Genomic DNA, 14,687 nt, shown 5'->3' with positions numbered 1-14,687 from the left:
CTTACCGTACACCAACTGAAACGGTGACATCCCAAGTGGAGTTTTGTATGCTGTTCTGTAAGCCCAAACAGCTTCATCGAGCTTTAAAGACCAATCCTTCCTTGACGGACAAACAACCTTCTCTAGAATGCGCTTTATCTCTCTGTTAGACACTTCCGCTTGACCATTTGTTTGCGGATGATAGGCAGTAGCTACTCGATGATTCACATTATAACGCTGCATCATAGAAGTGAACTTACGGTTGCAAAAATGCGATCCTTCATCACTTATGATTACCCGAGGCGTTCCAAACCTTGTGAAAATTTGCTTATGAAGAAAATTTAGCACTGCCTTTGCATCATTTGTCGGTAAAGCTTTAACTTCGACCCATTTTGAGACATAATCGACTGCCAGCAAGATGTACTGATTATTGCAAGACGGGATAAAAGGCCCCATGAAATCGATTCCCCATACATCAAAGACCTCGACTTCAAGCATCACATTTAATGGCATCTCATCCTTCCTTGACAAATTTCCCACTCTTTGGCAACGATCACACCTTAAAACAAACTGATGAGCATCCTTGAACAAAGTAGGCCAGAAAAAACCTGCTTGCAGAATACGAGCTGCCGTCTTCTCACCTCCATAGTGTCCACCATAAACCGTGGAATGGCAGTCTCGTAATATCCCCTCCGTCTCACAGAACGGGATACATCTCCTGATGATCTGATCAGCTCCCTGTCTAAACAAATATGGTTCATCCCACATATACCACTTCACCTCATGCAGAAACTTCTTCTTTTGAGCGGATGTCAAATTAAGCGGCATTATATTGCTGACAAGATAGTTTACAATATCTGCAAACCATGGTTCTTCCTCCTGAATTGCAAACAACTGCTCATCCGGAAAAGATTCATTGATTAACGTCCTATCTTGTGAAGTAGAATCGGGATTCTCCAACTTAGAGAGATAGTCAGCTACTTGATTCTCAGTACCTTTTCTATCATCTCTAACTCAAATTCCTGAAGTAAAAGCACCCAACGAATGAGTCTCGGCTTCGAATCCTTCTTAGAAACCAGATAGCGAATAGCTGCATGATCAGTGAATACTGTTACTTTCGTACCAAGCAGATAAGATCGAAATTTCTCAAAGCCAAAGACTATAGCCAAAAGCTCCTTCTCAGTAGTGGTGTAGTTCAATTGGGCCCCATTTAAAGTCTTACTCGCATAGTAGACCACATGGAAGAGATTTTTCTTGCGCTGTCCCAGAACTGCACCTATCGCATAGTCACTCGCATCACACATCATCTCAAACGGTTCTGTCCAATCTGGTGCTGTAATAACTGGTGCCGTGATCAAACTCTCCTTGAGAGTCTCGAATGCTACCAAACATTCATCATAAAATTTGAAAGGCACATCTTTCTCAAGTAAATTGCACAACGGCTTAGATATCTTTGAAAAGTCCTTGATGAATCGCCGATAAAAACCCGCATGACCGAGAAAACTACGGATTCCTTTCACCGAATTAGGTGGGGGAAGATTTTCAATGACTCCCACCTTGGCCTTGTCCACCTCCAGACCTTTGCTAGAGACCTTATGCCCAAGGATAATGCCTTCACGCACCATAAAATGACATTTCTCCCAATTAAGCACCAAATTAGTTTCCACGCATCTTTTGAGTACGGCGCGCAGATTATTCAAACATTCATCATATGAGTGTCCAAAGACGGAGAAGTCATCCATGAACACTTCGACGTTATTTCCAATCATGTCAGAGAATATAGCCATCATACATCTCTGAAAGGTGGTCGGGGTGCCACATAACCCAAACGAAACTCTACGAAAAGCAAATGTGCCAAATGGACAAGTGAAGGTAGTCTTTTCCTGATCCTCTGGTGCAATACAAATCTGATTATACCCGGAATAACCATCCAGAAGACAAAAATACTAATGTCCCGCCAATCTGTCAAGCATTTGATCAATGAATGGGAGAGGGAAGTGATCCTTCCTTGTGGCTTTGTTCAATTTTCTATAATCCATGCATACTCTCCATCCTGTAACTGTTCGAGTAGGGATGAGCTCATTCTTTTCATTTGCGACCACAGTGATACCTCCTTTCTTAGGTACACATTGCACGGGGCTCACCCACGAGCTGTCAGAAATAGGATAAATGATGCCTGCATCTAGCCATTTCAGAATTTCTTTCTTCACCACCTCCTTCATGATCGGGTTCAGTCTTCGCTGCTGTTCCACAGTTGGCTTACTACCTTCCTCTAACAGAATTTTATGCATACAATATGAAGGACTTATCCCCTTGATGTCTGCTATGGTCCATCCTATAGCCGATTTGAATTCTCTCAAAATCCTTAAGAGCTTGTCTTCCTCACTACCTGAAAGGTCAGCTGAAATAATAACAGGTAACGTAGATGAATCACCTAAAAAAGCATACCTCAAGTGTTCAGGTAATGGTTTGAGCTCCAAGGTAGGTGCTTCCTCTATTGATGGTTTGAGCTTCCCTTCAGCATTCTTAAGGTCAGAAGTACCAAGAGATTCAAATGGTATGTCGAGCTTTCGCTTCCATGGAGAAGCGTTCAGATATTGTAATTACTCGTTGCTATCTTCATCATCACTGTCAAAATCCCCCACTAAGGCCTTTTCCAATGCATCAGACATTAGCATGTGATCGAGTTCCGAAGTAACTGCGGAATCAATCACATCCACTTTTAAACACTCCTCATCTTCTGTAGGGAATTTCATTGCCTTGAATACGTTGAAGGTCACATCCTGATCTTGGACCCGCATAGTAAGTTCCCCTTTTTGCACATCTATCAAGGTACGACCAGTAGCCAAGAAAGGCCTCCCCAAGATTATGGGAATCTTCTTATCTTCCTCAAAATCCAGAATAACAAAATCAGCAGGAAATAAGAGCTTATCCACCTTGACGAGCACATCCTCAACTATGCCCCTTGGGTAAGTAATGGAACGGTCCGCCAATTGTAGCGACATGTATGTGGGTTTTGGATCAGGCAGATCCAGCTTTTTAAAGATTGACAACGGCATCAGATTAATGCTTGCTCCCAAATCACAAAGGCACTTGTCAAAAGTTAGATTGCCAATGGTGCAAGGAATGGTGAAGCATCCTGGATCTTTCAGTTTTGGTGGTAACTTTTGTTGCAGAACCGCGCTGCATTCTTCCGTGAGAGCAACGGTTTCAAGGTCATCCAGTTTCACCTTCCTTGAAAGAATAGTCTTCATAAACTTCGCATAACTAGGCATTTGTTCCAGCGCCTCAGCGAAAGGTATATTGATGTGAAGTTTCTCGAACACCTCTAAAAACTTCCCGAACTGTCTATCCAGCTTTTGTTGCTGCAATCTCTTAGGAAAAGGTGGTGGAGGATAGAGCTGTTTCTCCCCTATATTAGCCTCAGGCAGAGTGTGTTCAACAGTAGTCTTCTTTGGTTCCGCCACTTTCTCCTTTTGCTTAGATTCTTCATCTCTAACTTCAGCTTCGACTTCTTTTGCCTTTTCAGCATCAGCTACTTTTTCAGACCTTAAGGTAATAGCCTTGACTTGCTCTTTAGCTTCCTTCCTGCCTGGTACTTCCGTGTCACTGGGAAGAGTGCCAGGTTGACGATTGAGCCCTGCATTGGCTAATTGACCGATTTGATTTTCCAAGGTCTTGATAGAAACCGCCTGACTCTTGCACAACAGCTTAAGTTCCTCAAAATCAGCACTAGTAGGTGCAGCTGCACTTCCCTGTTGAGGATATGATTGCCTTGTAGCATACTGCTGTGGTTGCTGGAATCCAGGTGGGTTAAACTGTTTACTTACTCCTTGCTGATATGTTGGCTGAATAGCATTCTGATTATTCCCCCAGCTGAAATTTGGATGATTTCTGTTGTTAGGATGATAGGTCGCTGGCACAGGCTGCTGTTGTCGCTGATAATTATTCACATACTGAACAGATTCGTTGACAAGAGAACACTGATCCGTATAATGAGAACCTGCACAAAGCTCACAAACCATAGCTATTTGATTAACTCCATACGTAGCCAAAGAATCAACCTTCATTGATAGCGCTTGGAGCTGGGCTGCAATAGCGGTGGCTGCATCAACTTCCAGAATACCTGCTACCTTGCCTGATGTCATCCTCTGAGTTGGGTTTTGATGCTCGTTTGCAGCCATCGTCTCGATAAGATTATACGCCTCAGTATAGCTTTTAGCCCATAAGGCGCCTCCAGCTGCTGCATCTAGCATGGGCCGAGATTGGGCCCCCAAACCATTATAAAAACCAGTGATTACCATCCAATCCGGCATTCCATGATGTGGACATTTTCTCAACATTTCCTTGTAGCGTTCCCAAGCCTCGCACATAGATTCTGTAGGTTGCTGCGCAAACTGAGTAAGAGCACTCCTCATAGCAGCAGTCTTTGCCATTGGATAAAACTTCACCAGAAACTTTTGCGCAAGATCTTGCCACGTAGTGATTGACCCAGCTGGTTCAGAATGTAACCAGTCTTTAGCTTTATCCCTCAGTGAGAATGGGAAAAGCCTCAACTTGATAGCCTCATCAGTCACGCCATTATACTTAAAAGTGTTGCAGATCTCGACAAAATTCCTTATGTACATGTTGGGGTCTTCAGTTGCCGCTCCTCCAAAAGAAACAGAATTCTGCACCATCTGAATAGTGCCCGGCTTGATTTCAAAGGTGTTAGCTTGAATAGCCGGATGAAGGATGCTTGACTGAATGTCATCAATTTTAGGCCGAGAAAAATCCATAAGAGCTGGATCAGCTTGAACAATACGATCTCCCATGTTTACTGGTTCTTTCTGCTCAGTTCCTGAATCCGAATCCTCAAAATCTAACTTCTCCGGAGTATCAAGAACTTTGTCTTTCTCCTCAGCTGTATCTAAGGTCCTCTTGCGAGCACGAGAACGAGTTTGCATAAATGCTTGCTAAAGTACCTGAAACACAACCGAAAAGAGTAATTAACTACTACGTCCTAATCACTGAGTCCTAATGACCAATGATGGTAAGTACATAAACTAAACAAATACGCCGAGTCCCCGGCAGCGGCGCCAAAAACTTGTTAGGGCAAAAACATGCAGTAATATTCATGCAAGTATACGCGTTCGCAAGTAATATAGAATACTTTTTAGTTCGTTCCCTCAGAGACTCAGACTAAGTTATTGTCTAATTAAACTCACTCACCAATGTATGATTACTTCTCAATGTTAAGATAACACTTAAAATTGTTGATTAAATATTAATTATAATTAACTACTTAATTAACCACTTAACTAACACTTCAATTTATCAATAATAAAATACTCATGAGATCACAACTTCATTATTACTTCCTTCTATAGCCATTGTTATTACCTTTAGCATGTGACAGTGATGATATTAATCGAATAACACGGAATTGATAAGAGCCAACTTTCATTGTACTAATACCATTCTACCAAACATCCACAATTAAGATAGAAGTTGAATAGTCATCAATCATGTTGAGTTCCTATATGTCTACAGAAATTGACAACACAACGATTTAAGCACAAGTTATTCCTTTTGATTACATAGGGCAAATAAAACTGTTAGAGTTACCCACTAATCATGCACAACGTACATGAACCTATGCTAGCATGGCAAGTTCTAAATCTCAAGATCCACCGTCGCTTCACAAGAGATTAACACCCTATCTTATATGTTCGCGACGCACATAAGACGAATACGCACAACCAATACTAGATATCATGCAATCATCACACACTAAAGTATTAAACAATTAACTAAAGAATTCCATAATAAATCAGTTGCAACCCCATGATCACGATTAGCCCATAATAGATCTTATCGCCATCATGAGTTCATATGAAATCATGATAAACAACACAAGAAAATAATAACTAAACTAATTATATTAAAACAGAGTACGTCACAAGAGTAAATAAGTCAAAGCAAGAAAACTAGCATCCAACGTTACAACGAAACAAGAATCACAAGAAAATATGCTTCCTCTTCGTTGCAGTGTGCTAAATCGGTCTTCTTCCTTATCTCCTTCGCTTCTTGCGCAAAAAACAATCTAAAACATAATCTCCTTCATATATTCTATGAAAACGTCTCAAATCTACTTATATAATAGCTCCATAAAACTCAGATTACATAGAAGTTGGAAGCCAAACAGAAGTAGAAGTCTAAAATAATTCAGCTTTTTCCCCGACCCTGCGCGGCCGCTCAGCATTTCTGCGCGGGCGCGCAAGGCTGCTGCGCGGCCGCTCAGCATTGCTGCGCGGGCGCGCAGGACCCTACTGGAAAAAATCCAGGTTTGCTCCGTTTCTTCGCCGTAATCTTCCCGTTCTTTTCCTCTCGCAATGGTGAACACATGCCAAGGCTTATTCTTGATGATTCCTCCTCCAAAATGCAACTAATACCCTGAAATGCATAAACACTAGAAAAACGCATCAAATACACAAAATACTTGATTTCAAAACACCAATTTAAGCCATTTTAAGACGTTCTAAGTGGTATAAAATGCCACTTATCATCTACTATGCGAGTAAGACCTTAAATGGGGCCCAAATGAACTACACCACTACGGAGAAGGAGCTCTTGGCTATAGTCTTTGGTTTCGAGAAATTTCGATCTTATCTGCTTGGGACTAAAGTAACAGTATTCACTGATCATGCGGCCATTCGCTATTTGGTTTCCAAGAAGGATTCGAAGCCGAGACTCATTCGTTGGGTGCTCTTACTTCAGGAATTTGAGTTAGAGATCAAGGATCGAAAAGATACTGAGAATCAAGTAGCTGACCATCTCTCTAGGTTGGAGAATCCCGAGTCTGCTTCACAAGATAGGACATTAATCAATGAATCTTTTCCGGATGAGCAGTTGTTCGCAGTTCAGGAGGAAGAGCCATGGTTTGCAGATATTGTAAACTATCTTGTCAGCAATATAATGCCTCCTAATTTGACCTCAGCTCAAAAGAAGAAGTTTCTGCATGAGGTGAAGTGGTATATGTGGGATGAACCATATTTGTTTAGACAGGGAGCTTACCAGATCATCAGGAGATGTATCCCGTTCTGTGAGACGGAGGGGATATTACGAGACTTCCACTCCACGGTTTATGGTGGACACTATGGTGGTGAAAAGACGGTAGCTCGTATTCTGTAAGCAGGTTTTTTCTGGCCTACTTTATTTATGGATACTCATCAGTTTGTTTTAAGGTGTGATCGTTGCCAAAGAGTGGGAAATTTGACGAGAAAGGATGAGATGCCGTTAAATGTGATGCTTGAAGTCGAGGTCTTTGATGTTTGGGGAATCGATTTCATGGGGCCTTTTGTCTCGTCCTGCAATAATCAGTACATCTTGCTGGCAGTCGATTATGTCTCAAAATGGGTAGAAGTCAAAGCTTTACCGAAAAATGATGCAAAGGCAGTGCTGAATTTTCTTCATAAGCAGATTTTCACAAGGTTTGGAACACCTTGGGTAATCATAAGTGATGAAGGGTCGTATTTCTGCAACCGTAAGTTCACTTCTATGATGTAGCGTTATAATGTGAATCATCGAGTTGCTACTGCCTATCATCCGTAAACAAATGGTCAAGCGGAAGTGTTTAACAGAGAGATCAAGCGCATTCTAGAGAAGGTTGTTTTTCCGTCAAGGAAGGATTGGTCTTTAAAGCTCGATGAAGCTGTTTGGGCTTACAGAACAACATACAAAACTCCACTTGATATGTCCCCGTTTCAGTTGGTATACGGTAAGGGATATCATTTACCTGTGGAGCTTGAGCATAAGGCCTACTGGGCGTTGAAAAAGTTGAACCTGGATTTAGATGCAGCTGGTAAGAAAAGAATGCTTCAGCTTAATGAACTTGATGAATTTCGACTTCAAGCATACGAGAATAACAAAATGTACAAGGAAAAGGTGAAGAGGTGGCACGATAGGAAGCTACATCCTAAGTTATTCGTGTCGGGGCAACAAGTTCTCTTATTTAACTCTCGTCTCCGACTTTTTCCTGGGAAGTTGAAATCAAGGTGGTCTGGACCTTTTATTGTCAAAACTGTGTTTCCACATGGAGCGGTGGAAATTTTTGAGAATGATCCGGACCAAGCATTCAAGGTTAATGGTCTGCGTTTGAAGCACTACTATGGGGACATGGCAAACCGAGAAGTGGTTAGTGCTATTTTATTGACTACTTGAGAAAGGTACGCAACATCAAGCTAATGATGAAAAAGAAGCGCTGTGTGGGAGGAAACCCATGATTTGTTGTTACAGGAACCCTTATAAGTTAATAACCTATCCAAAAACACAAAAAAATCAGAAAATCGGGACTGAATTTTTTTTTTCCAGTGACCCCCTGAGAGCCCGCTCAGCTCTGCTGAGCGACCGCTCAGCAAGCTGAGTGCCCGCTCAGGGGTCGACTGCCAGAATTTTTTTTTACAGTTCATAAAAAAAATTCAGAAAATTAAAAAAACCCAACGCAGCCCATAAACCCACAAACTCTTTTCCTATTACTCCATGATTTTTATCCCTCAAACCCACTCCTAATCTAACTTAACCTAATCCACACCCTATATATACATACACCTATCCTACATATCTCCCGCAAACTTTCTACACTTAAACTCTCTCCCAAACACAAAAACTCAGTTCTTAAACACTTTTATTCAAGATTCAATGGCACCCAAGAGAGCATGAACTATTGATAGCAGCAGCATAGTCCCTACTGCTGATTCATCGAGGGGTACTGCCGCAAGGCCTCGGTTGAATGACAGAGCTGCGGAGGAGGAGTACACTAGGCTTTTGGGGAAGCCGATTCTGAAGGAGAGAGGGTTTTTACCATCGGGGAGGGATGGTGAGTTGCTACCCATGATTGCAGAGAAGGGGTGGATAGCTTTTTGTGAGTCACCCGAAGCAGTGCCGATGAGCGTGGTTCGCGAGTTCTATGCGAACGCGAAGGCCGAAAAGAATTGGTTTTCTGTGGTCCGAGGGCTGACGGTTGATTATCACCCAACGGCGATTCGCCGTGTGATTGGGCAGCGAGAGAGGAAGCCCGAGGAGGAGAACTGGAATGAGAAGACTGCTGAGGATTTCGACTTGGATTTGATTTGTGCTACTCTTTGTAGGCTGGGCATAATTTGGACCTTCAAGACCGGCACTAATGAATATCGTCACTTCCCGGCGATCGCTATGGACAGGTATGCCCGTGCATGGAATGTATTTATTTGTGCTAATATTTTGCCTTCTTCGCATGCACACGAGGTCACAGTTGAGAGAGCACATTTGTTGTGGGGAATTCTTAATGAGGAGTACTATATGGACCTTGGTGAGTTTATCTACTAAGGAATTCTGAAGTTTTTGAGGGGAGCTAAGCATATGAACATCCCTTATGCATCCACGGTTACGAAGCTTTGCCGAGCAGTGGGAGTGAACTGGTCGGCTCATGATTGCCGGCCGCTCCGATTGATTCTGGGACTCTGAATGGGATGCAGGAGTGGACCGGTGGTGAGCCCGAGGAGCATGGGCTGGGTTATCATCTTCCAGGAGGGAGTCCAGCACGAGGTGCTACTATGGCTAGGCCTAGGCGTGATGAGGCTGGTTCTTCGAGAGCTCAGGAGGGTGCTGGGATGGCTGATACCCAGTATAGGAGGCTTTCACGGTGGATGGATGCCATGTACGAGACGCAGAGCAGGTTTGCTCAAGAGCTCACCCTTGCATTAGGGACTGCTTTTCGGGGCCTTGAAGCTGATATCCCAGTGGCCAGTTTTTGGTGAGGACTCTGCATACCCGCCGTCTGATACTCCACCCACTGAGGGTGATGATGATGATGACTCTGAGTAGGTATACCCTGAGTTCCTTTCTACTACCTTCACTGGGGTCAGTGAAGATTTTAAGTTTGGGGGTGGTAGTTAAGGAATATTTTGTGTGTGTCATATAACTGCATATTCATGATAGTTTAGTTCATATAGTTGTATAACTTTTACTATATAGTTTTTTTTATTTTATAGCTTTATTTGTTTATCATATCATGTAGCTCATGCATATACCATGATCCCTTTTGTGATGATTTATCGACTGAATTGTGATATTGATGCGAGTGTAGTGATAGCATTAAAGTGATATTGAGTCGTGTAGGTTGATATACATGCTAGAAGCACTTATAGTTTCACTAAGTCTTAGAGAATGCTTAAGGGCTAGATTGTTGTTATGATCTGATTGTTTTCGAGGTTAATCTATTTATTATGCTTAGAATTCGATAATAGGTTCTTAGTGATAAAGGCATGAAAAAGAAAAAAAATAGAGTAAAAATGGAATTTGTTGCTAGTTGTGGCTAGGCGTCAAATGGCTAGTAGCCGGCTCGCATGTTATGCGAGTAGTCTAGGGTTGAGCAAGATGGAGCGAAACGCACTTGCTCAGAAATTAAAAAAAAAAAGAGAAAAAAAAATTTCTGGTGTTTATGCATAATTGATCACGAGTGGGCTCTTTGGTATTCGAGTTATTAAGTTCTTAGGGGACTTTGTGCCTAGTGACCTAAGGCTTTTAGAGTCTGGGATCCGCTATCCTAACGCTCGTTACACGGATACCATTGTATAAGTCTTTTGTGGACCTCACTCATTGCACGGTCAAATAAGCATTATTGTAGTAAATAAAAAGCATGATTCCATAATAAGCTCCAGAATTCTTGAATTTGCAATTTGGTTGGTTTGTTCGTAGTAAGGGGGATCGCTGCATTTTTATATAGATTGCATTCATGCATGTTTTATTTGTTTTTGAGTCTGTGACGCTTGAGGACAAGCATCGATTGAAGTTTGGGGGTGTGATAAGTGGCATTTTATACCACTTAGAACATCTTAAAATGGCTTAAACTGGTGCCTTGAAATCAAGTATTTTGTGTATTTGATGCGTTTTTCTAGTGTTTATGCATTTCAGGGTATTAGTTGCATTTCGGAGGAGTAATCATCAAGAATAAGCCTTGACATGTGTTCACCATTGCGAGAGGAAAGGAAGGGGCAGATTACGGCGAAGAAACGGAGCAAACTCAGGATTTTTCCAGTAGGGTCCTGAGCGCCCGCTCAGTAATGCTGAGCGGCCGCGCAGAAAGCTGAGCGCCCGCTCAGCTATGCTGAGCGGCCGCGCAGAAAGCTGAGCACCCGCTCAGCTATGCTGAGCGGCCGCGCAGGGTTGGGAAAAAAGATAATTTATTTTAGGACTTCTACTTCTGTTTGGCTTCCACTTCTATGTAATCTGAGTTTTTTGGGACTAGTATATAAGTAGATTTGGAGACGTTTTCACGAGAGAGGATCGTGGTATTAAGCAAGGAGCGAAGGAGATAAGGAAGAAGACCGTTTTAGCACACAACAACGAAGAGGAAGTATATTTTCTTGTGATTCTTGTTTCGTTGTAACGTTGGATGCTAGTTTTCTTACTTTGAACCTATTTACTCTTGTGACGTACTCTGATTTAATATAATTAATTTAGTTATTATTTTCTTGTGTTTGTTTATCATGATTTCATATGAACCCATGATGACGATAAGTGCTATTATGGGCTAATCGTGATCATGGGGTCACAACGGATTTACTATAGAATTCTTTAGTTAATTGTTTAATACTTTAGTGTGTGATGATTGTATGATATCTAGTATTGGTTGTGCGTATTCGTCTTATGTGCGTCACGAACATATAAGATATGGTGTTAATCTCTGGTGAAGCGACGGTGGATCTTGTGATTTAGAACTTACCATGCTAGCATAGGTTCATGTATGATGTGCATGATTAGTGGGTAACTTTAACAGTTTTATTCGCCCTGTGTAATCAAAAGGAATAACTTGTGCTTAAATCGTTGTGTTGTCAATTTCTGTAGACATATAGGAACTCAGCATAATTGATGACTATTCAACTTCTATCTTAATTATGGATGTTTGGTAGAATGGTATTAGTACAATGAAAGTTGGCTTTTATCAGTTTCGTGTTATTCGATTAATATCATCACTGTCACATGCTAAAGGTAATAACAATAACTATTGAAGGAAGTAGTAATGAAGTTATGATCTCATGAGTGTTTTAATATTGTTAATTTGAATTGTTAATTTGAAGTGATTAATTAAGTAATTAATTGTAGTTAATATTTAGTCAACAATTCTAAGTGTTAGTGTCTTAACATTGAGAAGTAATCATACATTGGTGCGTGAGTTTAATTAAACAATAATTAGTCTGAGTCTCTGTGGGAACGAACTAGAAAGTATTCTATATTACTTGCGAACGCGTATACTTGCGTGAATATTAGCGCGTGTTTTCGCCCTAACACCAGTCCAGATTGATTTGAGTTCAGCCAATCAGGACTAAAGTTGGGTGTCCTTGGAAGAATTTGAGCTTTTCTGGCCCCCCAGTCCAGATTGCGTTAAGTTCGACAAATCAGGACTAGAGTGGTTGTCTTTAGAAGAATTTGAGCTTTTCTCGCCCCCTAGTCCGAATTGCTTTGAGTTCAGCCAATCAGGACTAAAGTTGGGTGTCCTTGGAAGAATTTGAGCTTTTCTCGCCCCCAATCCGGATTGCGTTAGGTTCGGCGAATCTGGACTAGAGTGGTTGTCTTTAGAAGAATTTGAGCTTTTCTCGCCCTCAGTCCGAATTATGTCGAGTTGATTAGTCCGGTCCTGGAAGTTGAAACGATTTTTGGGGTTTTCCCCCCTTAATGATTTGAATTTTAACAGCTGTAAGAATTGTGGATAGACGTGCCTCATCATTATTTGTATTAATTACGATTGTGATGGGTCGTCCAGATCTTGCCACGTGGCGAAGGGGTCATGGTTTCACCGTGCCTATAAAAGGCACCCCTGAATCTTCCTTTTTCTTTTTATTGCTTCTCTAATTTTCTTCTCTCTTTCTTTCTTTTCTCCGGTGCTTTTCCGGTGTTTGTCGCAGAGATCTTAAAGTTTTTCCATCTTGCTCTCATCGGTCGTCCCCAACTTCTCTATATTTTCTAAACCTGTAAGCTCCTCTGTCATTTCTTGTAACTTTATTTTGTGTTTATTTCAAGACCTTGTTGTTTGGTTGTTTTGCCTCTTTGGTTTCATGATGCTTTGGTGTTTATGTGTTTATTTGTTTGAATATGCATGTATGTATATGTTTTTGTGTTATGTTTTGGTGTTTGATTTTGGTTAATAGTGTTTCTGGAATTAGGGTTTTTTGTTTGGGTTCGGACTTGGTTGCTCAGTCCGGATTGATATATTTTTGTTATCCGGTTTTTGGTGTTTTGTGTTATTATGACATTTGGGTCCGGAGTAATAGGCTAGTTTTAAGATTTTATAGTTTGGAGTGGTTGATTTGTTTGTGTTTTAGGTTTTTAAGTTTTGGGTATCCGGGTCGTTTGCTCTTGACTTAATATAAAATTGAACATAGGGTAGTCCGAACCATGTAGCTTTCAAGATAAATAAACTGTAGGGATTTAGACTAACCTTTATCACTTGTTTTAGGTTTATGGTCCGGACTAAAACTCGTGCCAAGGCCTACATAACTTGCTATCCGGGGCCGTCTGGTTCAGATTTGGAGTCTTCAAGTGATTCTGAGCGGATTGAAATGGTAAGAAGGCTACGACCTCTGATTCCGAAGCTATAACTAAGCTATCTGTAGCTAGGATTTCCTCTAGGAAGGTGCCTTCCACTCCGGAGGGCTTATGGGTTGATACGCCCGGTTACTTCATCACCAAGAGTGATGAGATAGAGAACATCTTCTACTACAAAAGTATTAGGTCCGGGTATGCGAGGCAGCCTAATGCCGGTCCGGGGCCTTACAAAAGGAAGAACTCGACAGAAAGTTTGTGGATAATATAGTGGCCAAGGAACATTATAAGCTGAAGGATGAGTATGCTGTTCAAGATCATGCGTCGCATGACTCGTCAGTCCGGGCTGCTTTTCAGTTGGACCCGTGACACTTTTATGATTCACAGGACTATACATAGGCTAGGCTGTAAGCTACACTGTTTTTTGTTCGGACTACTAATATGTTTTGTATCCGGACTGCTTATGTTCTTTCTTTTGTTGTGGTTCTTTGTAGTTTTTTGACTTGTGTTTTTTGCTTTCTTTTCTGGCAGGCTTACCTCATTATAATCCGGATATGTCTTCTTCGGGATATAGTGAAGCACTTAAGGGTTTGGGAAAAGCTTTCAAGCTGCCGAAGAAAGCTGCTGTTGGTGGGTCTGGGTCCAATAGTTTTGTGGAGGAGGGATCCCGGAGCAATGTTGTGTCAAGGCCGGAGGTTGATGTGACCGAGAAGGCTCCAGAGCAGGTTGTTGAGGCAGAAGTTGGTGATGAGTTTGAGAATCTTGAAGATCTCGAGCCTCTCGGGGAGGTCCCTGATGTTGAATCCGGACGGAAGAAGAAGAGGCTCCGGACTCTGGGGTGGAAACCTCCCTGGAGTCAAAATTTTGATGCTGGTGCTGGGTCCCGGGTGGATAAGGGGAAAGGAATAGATGCTGAGAGTCCGGAGGCCGGGAGTCCGGAGCTGGAAGTTAAAGTTGCATGTTTTATGGCTGGGATTCCCATTGAGAATGAGTGAAAGAAGATGAACTAGTTCGGATTCGATGCAACTATGAAGGAATGTTCCCGGATCTGGGGTCAGGTACATTGTTTTTATGTTCTTGTTTTTCTTCTATTCCTTTGCCTTAGAGTAATTCTCTAAGTATCTTTATTTATTGCAGCTTGGTGGTTA

The 14,687-nt window shown here is 41.8% G+C and overlaps 1 non-coding gene across 1 annotated transcript; it reads left to right on the top strand.

Annotated features, from left to right (window-relative positions):
• Positions 1-4,293: 4,293 nt before the first annotated feature.
• Positions 4,294-4,400, top strand: LOC141662527 (small nucleolar RNA R71). Its single transcript, XR_012550638.1, has one exon. It is a non-coding gene; the product is annotated as a small nucleolar RNA R71 (small nucleolar RNA).
• The last annotated feature ends 10,287 nt before the right edge of the window (positions 4,401-14,687 follow it).

This window comes from Apium graveolens, chromosome 5 (genome assembly GCF_009905375.1).
Source record: "Apium graveolens cultivar Ventura chromosome 5, ASM990537v1, whole genome shotgun sequence".
Lineage (NCBI taxonomy): Eukaryota > Viridiplantae > Streptophyta > Magnoliopsida > Apiales > Apiaceae > Apium > Apium graveolens.
Note: the sequence above shows the minus strand (reverse complement) of the source record. Positions and strands in the feature narration are given on the sequence as shown.